This window comes from Tupaia chinensis, unplaced genomic scaffold (assembly GCF_000334495.1).
Source record: "Tupaia chinensis unplaced genomic scaffold, TupChi_1.0 Scaffold000045_1, whole genome shotgun sequence".
Taxonomy (NCBI): domain Eukaryota; kingdom Metazoa; phylum Chordata; class Mammalia; order Scandentia; family Tupaiidae; genus Tupaia; species Tupaia belangeri.
Window position 1 is genome coordinate 841,213 of NW_006159501.1, and position 7,726 is coordinate 848,938.

At 38.4% G+C, this 7,726-nt stretch overlaps 1 pseudogene; it reads left to right on the forward strand.

Annotated features, from left to right (window-relative positions):
* The first annotated feature begins 276 nt into the window (after nt 1-276).
* Nucleotides 277-7,726, forward strand: part of LOC102468648 (lysine-rich nucleolar protein 1-like) — a 17,827-nt pseudogene continuing 10,377 nt past the window's right edge.

A 7,726-nucleotide genomic window follows, 5' to 3' on the forward strand; every position in this document is an offset into this window, starting at 1 on the left:
TGTAATAATTGACAGCAGAAATAATGTACTAATTTTTTGAGAGGTTTTGCAGTAGGGCTTGTACTCCCATGAGAGAGAGACAGAGAATGTGACAAAAAAAAAAAGTGACAAATCACCCCCCGAATAGATGGCCACACTGCAATTCCTTCTCCTTCCATTCTCCTCTTGGGATTTTGAGCACGCATGCACACACATGTGCCAGGTGTGAATTTCAAGCCACTAGGTCTAAGACTCAAACTGCAGTTGGACAGGTGGAAGTCCAGTGCCTTAACCAATATGGCACCTGCTGATCCTCAAAATGCATTAATTTTGAAAGTCAAAGATAAGGAACAAGAGAAGAGTATGTTAGTCATATTTTAAGTTAAAAACAGTTTGAAAAAGTCATCACTCTGTTGTTCTCTTTAAATGTTTAATTGACAAATAATTATTTATGCTTATGGGATACACTGTTAAGTTGTAATGTATGCATGCATCATGAAATCACGAAGTCAGGTTTTTTTAGCAGATCCATCACATCATATACATATCTTTTTGTGTGTATCCAGCATGAGCATTTCAAATCAACTCTTAGCAATTTCAAAATAAGCATTACGTTATTGTTAATTATAGTCACTATGCAGTGATATAAAAACATATTCCTCCTGTCTACTTTAAACTTTGTACCTTTTGACCAAATTTTCCCCTTCATCGTTGCACCTCTGGCAACCACCATTCTACTCTGTACTTCTATTTGACATTTTTAGACTCCACATAAAAGTGAGATCATGCAGTATTTGTTTTTCTGTGCCAGGTTTATTTCACTTAGCATAATGTCTCCCAGCTCTATTTTGTTCTGTTCACTGCTTCTAATACATATTCTTCACGAATTGGTCTGGCTAGTTAGACGGTGTATACTTTTTGCCTTCCAAACTCCTTTATTGTTCTTTTGGTAAAGTGCACCTGAATTTTGCCAACTCCTAACCCGTGTAATGTTTGGAGTTGAATACACTCCCAGCTCTAGAGAGAGGTCCTTATTGGCCAGAGCCAGTCAGCATTCTATTGTACATTCCCCATGCTATAGTGATTTATTTTGAGATGTTTAAAACTCTCATTGAAACCCTAAGACATCATGAAATTTTGCTGGGGCTTTTAGAGAAGAAACTCTCAGTTTTTCCCATGGACTTGAAGATGAAGGTAAAGCAATGCAAGTCCTGAAACTCTAGAAGCCGTCTTTGATCACGAAGAGAAGCCCTCCCTGAGAATTAGACCAGCATAGCAGGGGTCAGATCCAATCAATGTAGCTTTGAGGCATGCTTTGAGCCAGATCTACCACTGGAGTTTTCATTTCCATTAGTCATAGAGCTTGTCTTTTGCTTCAGTTAGTTTGGTTTACATTTTCAACCACACTTGTAATCTAATTATCCTAACTGGTAGATGTGACTTTGGGGAGTGTGTGTGGCGGGGGGGAGGGGGGACTGATGAGACAAATCTATTATTTGCACCATCTGCCTGTTTAAAAAAATAAAAGTCATCTGTGTCATTAGTTTCTAGAAAAACTCATCCTTTCTAGTTCTGCTTTGAGCAGCTAAACAAAAAGTTCATTTTTCAACCTCCACTTTCGGACCACACCATGAGATTTCTTTGGTACTTGTCATGTCCTTATGTAAGACATTTGTGGGTTTGTCTTCGTGCTTTAATGAACACTAGGTTTCTCATAAACTAGAGCAGTTTCCTGCTTCTCTTTGAAATTCCTATAGCCCCTAGCACAGGGTCTGACATGTAGCAAGTGCCCAAGGAAGCAATTTGCATTCATTCCTATCAATCCAAGTGCAGTGCCCTTTCAACTTGTATAAAATTTAATTTTGAGTTGTCTAGTAGCACTGTTCTTTTTCAAAATCAATAGAAATAAATGTAAAATTAATAAAAACATTTCCTTCTGAATTATTTATAGGTTTGGCAGGACTGACAATCCCAAGTAGAATAGAAATAGTCACAAATTTTAGAGAAGAAAGTTAATATTTGTCTAAATGGTATTTTTAGGAACTAGGGAATGTTGATGAAACCCTTTAGTCTTATTTTTATAGAACTAGAAAATTACATTTTGTCAAGGGTGAAATATAAACCTGAACACCAAGGAACTCAAAGCTACATTTCAGCTTTCTCATAAATAATAACAATTCATTTCATCTTAGTTCAAAGACCAGGGTAGGGCCAGTTTGTGGCATGGTGGTTGGAGTTGCTAGATCCCACGTAACCAACAGCACAGTTCAAGTCTCAGACCAGGTTGCTTGGGGAAACACACCAGGTATGTGTGCATGCCCAGAATACTGAGAAGGGAATAGAAGGGAAAGTTTAGTAGTATGGATATCTCCACTTAGAGGGGGGAAGGAGTGATTTCTCATTTTTTCTCTCTCTTTCTCTCTCTCTCCAGTGAGTACACAAGTCCTATCCAAAATTAAAAGCAAAGGGCAGATGGAGGGAAAACCACAGTAAAGGATAATTATTGCATTAATTAACATAACTTACCTCCTTTTTCTTCTCAAACATTTTAGCCATTCTTTTTTTTCCCCTATTATCAAAAAGCACATGGCACTCTCCAGAAAGAGAGAGAGAGAGAAAACCCTCCAGTGGGGCGTGGGACATGGTCATGCTGTGATCCTTCTACTTTAGTCCATCATCCTGTCAGGATTTGGGGCATGCACACACACACACACCTGGAATGTTTTTCAAGCTGTCAGGGACAGGATTTGAACCGCAGTTGACCATGTGGGATCCAGCTCCTTTAGCCATTAATTTGCAGGACTGGCCCCATTTCAGCTGTTCTTGAGGGAAAAATCATGTCGATTAATTGTTCTGATTTCCTATTGTCATCACAGGAAAATTAGGACCTCCCTATACTGTCTACACATACTTTGTGCCCAAAGAATGTTTACTGAAATGAAGTAAAGGGAATAAACTGACTTTCTGGGAGTTCATGATATGTCAAGCATTTTTTAAAAGATATTTTAATTTGTTATCCCATTTACTACTCATAATGATTATTTTATTCATCCATTCATTTCTTTATCTATCATTCAATAAATATTATCAGTGGCCCACTATGTGTTTAACATTTCATATATTCTAAACATACAGTGTCAAACAAAATATACCTATAGAATTTACAGAAGGGAAACAACAGGAAAAAAAAGAAAAGAAAAAAACAGGGAACCCACAGGGAATATTGGAGGTTTGGGAGTGGGTGTAAATAGGCAGTAGAATTAAGAAAAGCCTTCTTGGGCCAGCTGATAGCATGGTGGTTGAGGTAGCTGGATCCTACACGGTTTAATTCATGGTTTGAGTTCCAGACTTGGAGGCCTGAGAAACACAAAGTGCACACATGCAAGTGTGCCCCAAATCCCAAGTTTAGAATGGAGGGGAAAGGACTGTGGCATGACCATGCCCCCCAGAGGCTATTTTCTTGTGTTCTCTCTCTCTCTCTGCCTCTCTATCTCTCTGTCTCTCTCTCTCTCTCTGAGCAAACACACCCTATGGCAAATTGTAAAAAAAAAAAAAAAAAAATCAGATAAGATTTCTAAAGAACTGACATGCTATGCTGGAGGATGGGAAAAATCCATCTTGGAAAGAGCAGGAGGAAATATGATTCAGACAAAGAAAAAGGTATGAACAAAATATAAACCTGAACACCAAGGAACTCAAAGCTACATTTCAGCTTTCTCATAAATAATAACAATTCATTTCATCTTAGTTCAAAGACCAGGGTAGGGCCAGTTTGTGGCATGGTGGTTGGAGTTGCTAGATCCCACGTAACCAACAGCCCAGTTCAAGTCTCAGACCAGGTTGCTTGGGGAAACACACCAGGTATGTGTGCATGCCCAGAATACTGAGAAGGGAATAGAAGGGAAAGTTTAGTAGTATGGATATCTCCACTTAGAGGGGGGAAGGAGTGATTTCTCATTTTTTCTCTCTCTTTCTCTCTCTCTCCAGTGAGTACACAAGTCCTATCCAAAATTAAAAGCAAAGGGCAGATGGAGGGAAAACCACAGTAAAGGATAATTATTGCATTAATTAACATAACTTACCTCCTTTTTCTTCTCAAACATTTTAGCCATTCTTTTTTTTCCCCTATTATCAAAAAGCACATGGCACTCTCCAGAAAGAGAGAGAGAGAGAAAACCCTCCAGTGGGGCGTGGGACATGGTCATGCTGTGATCCTTCTACTTTAGTCCATCATCCTGTCAGGATTTGGGGCATGCACACACACACACACCTGGAATGTTTTTCAAGCTGTCAGGGACAGGATTTGAACCGCAGTTGACCATGTGGGATCCAGCTCCTTTAGCCATTAATTTGCAGGACTGGCCCCATTTCAGCTGTTCTTGAGGGAAAAATCATGTCGATTAATTGTTCTGATTTCCTATTGTCATCACAGGAAAATTAGGACCTCCCTATACTGTCTACACATACTTTGTGCCCAAAGAATGTTTACTGAAATGAAGTAAAGGGAATAAACTGACTTTCTGGGAGTTCATGATATGTCAAGCATTTTTTAAAAGATATTTTAATTTGTTATCCCATTTACTACTCATAATGATTATTTTATTCATCCATTCATTTCTTTATCTATCATTCAATAAATATTATCAGTGGCCCACTATGTGTTTAACATTTCATATATTCTAAACATACAGTGTCAAACAAAATATACCTATAGAATTTACAGAAGGGAAACAACAGGAAAAAAAAGAAAAGAAAAAAACAGGGAACCCACAGGGAATATTGGAGGTTTGGGAGTGGGTGTAAATAGGCAGTAGAATTAAGAAAAGCCTTCTTGGGCCAGCTGATAGCATGGTGGTTGAGGTAGCTGGATCCTACACGGTTTAATTCATGGTTTGAGTTCCAGACTTGGAGGCCTGAGAAACACAAAGTGCACACATGCAAGTGTGCCCCAAATCCCAAGTTTAGAATGGAGGGGAAAGGACTGTGGCATGACCATGCCCCCCAGAGGCTATTTTCTTGTGTTCTCTCTCTCTCTCTGCCTCTCTATCTCTCTGTCTCTCTCTCTCTCTCTGAGCAAACACACCCTATGGCAAATTGTAAAAAAAAAAAAAAAAAAATCAGATAAGATTTCTAAAGAACTGACATGCTATGCTGGAGGATGGGAAAAATCCATCTTGGAAAGAGCAGGAGGAAATATGATTCAGACAAAGAAAAAGGTATGAACAAAGACCTCAAGATAACAATGAGCTTGGGGTACCCAAGTACTGAATAAGGTCAATGTAGTGATTAGGAGGGAATGTTACCCACTTTCTACTACAAGTGAGGTCCTGGGAGAACAAAAAGGCTAAATAAATGACTTAATGTCCTGGAACCGGCGTTTTGTTGGTGGTGGTGGTGGTGGTGGTGGTTTTTTTTTTAATCTAGAGTTTAAATTCAGATTTTCTCACTCAAGAGTCCATGTTCTTTCCAGGGCAAGTTCTAAAAACTTAAAGGAGCAAGACAAGAACATAGAGCCTCAGTGCCTCAGTTCCAGTGACAAAGAGGAAGTCATTTCCATCCTTCTTCTTAATAAGGGTCTATGAAAGCAAATTATACAATTCAAATAAGTGAGGAGAAAGTAATAATAGAGTATTAGATTGAATAGATGAAGGCTCAGTTAATTTTACCACTATATGTCTTCATTGATGTCTCATCTTCTCCAACAGTTTCACTTTTATCCAAAATTCTTCTCCATTCCTTTCTAGACCATTGCAAGTTGCCTGACTGCTTTTTTTTTTTTTTGCACCCAAGTCTCCATCTCTAAACTACTTGTAAATTGCACTACTGCATCAATATCTTCAAAGACAAAATTAATCATCTTATTCTCTTATTCCACTGTTTGAAGTCCCACCATGGTTTCCAATTTTTCTATGGCAAAGACCAAAATTCTTGACGTAGAATTTTCATCCAGGGCTAACCCATGCTGGACAGATCCTCAGTTCTCACAGCACCCAAACTTCTACATCATGACACTTACAACTTCAGTAATTACACACCGAGCTGTGCAATAATTTGTCTGCCATAGATTTTGTCAAGTCTGTGAGGCCTGGGATGTTCACAACCATAGCACAAGGCTTAGTAATCCCTCAGTAAATATCTGATGCACAAATGACTCTAGGTAGAAGGAGACTTGACTGCCGGGCTAAAGGTTTTAATCTCTTAAATATAAGAAGACATTGAAGACTTCCAAACTTGAAAGTTACATGTATAAATCTTTCCATCAATTTGCTCTAGAATATAATTGAAGGAATTTAGCCCCATTTCTGCCTCTTAATACATTGATGATGATTCCAAATGAAGCCTCAGAAGCAAATAAAATTCACCTGAGAAAGTTAATGTTTTCAGAACCACTCTGATATACACTTTCTTAGAGAGGAGGTGTAAATAGGACAGTGGACTATGTTGACCTCACACAGCCTTAGGTCACATAAGATGCAAAATTTCTGACATTGAAGCCGCAGAAATCATTGAGTATCAGCTGAGCCAAGGGCCATAGCTCAGAAAGATTCAGCAGCAGTGAAGCTAAATCAATGCAGAGTCTAGAATTTATTTCCAGAGGTTGTCACAATACGTAACTAGTCGGTAGATTTGCATAAACATGTATTCATAAGTTGTCATTATAAACGTGAAGGATGTGTGCACAAGGGTTTGTCTGTCCCACTCATTTTCAGGGGCTTTTGAAGAGAGCTAAGAACATGATATTGCTTCCATTCACAGGAGTTGGGTTAGAAAAAAAAGAAAACAGACTGAACTCCATCCAAATACGGCTATATTTTCAAGGCCATCTGTGTACAGACATACCCCAGAGGCAATAAACAGCTGTATTATTCTTCATTATTGTCCTGGAAGAGTACCCTGGCTTGATAAGGGAGCCCTGATTTTGTAAATAAGAAAAGGAGTAACTGTTCCCTGAGATGGTGAATTAACTTGCATTTGAAAAATAAACGAATTTTGTCCCTGAGTAAGCTTGCCTCATTTTTTATTTGAAATAAGTATTCTAATACTACAGGGCTTTGCATCTGGTTAATGCTTTGGTTTCTGTATCTGAAGTTACTTTTATAATTTACTAAGCTTTAAAAACCTGTTTTTATTAGTTTATAAAAATGTGCTCACATCTTCTTTTTTAATCCTGGGACAAATTTTTCAAGATGAAGCAAAGTCATTAAGTAAGTGAAGGGAGGAAGTTGTTTATATGGCTTTGGGGAGCTCAAAAGTTCTGGTCATTCTTTAGGAATGTGATGACCCCTACACAGCCTCCTAGAATGTTCTGTTAAAGCACTATGATTTCCACAATCTATGCTAGAGGATATTGTATGTTAACCTTTAACATTTTTTTAAATGTTGAAACTGGACACTCAATACTCAATTTCAATTTCGCAAATGCATTTTTTTTTCAGGTAAAGAGATTTTTGGGTGCTTAGGTTTCCATTTCTGACAGTGTAGCACAATGTCCATTTTATTTCATCCTGGACTAAGTGACTAGGACAAGTGAGGACCCCACGGAACATTTTTGGTTGCAGGCCACACATGTCTAACAGAAGACGTTCAGAGGGTACACATCCTAAGTGGGTAGGGCCATATAGCAACTAATCAAGAGACTATTAGGTGGGTTAGAAAGAGATCTACATTTATGCCTAACTCAATGTGAGATCTCTGGGAAGTCATTTAATCTCATTAAGCCACAATTTCTCATCAGGAAAATGGATAC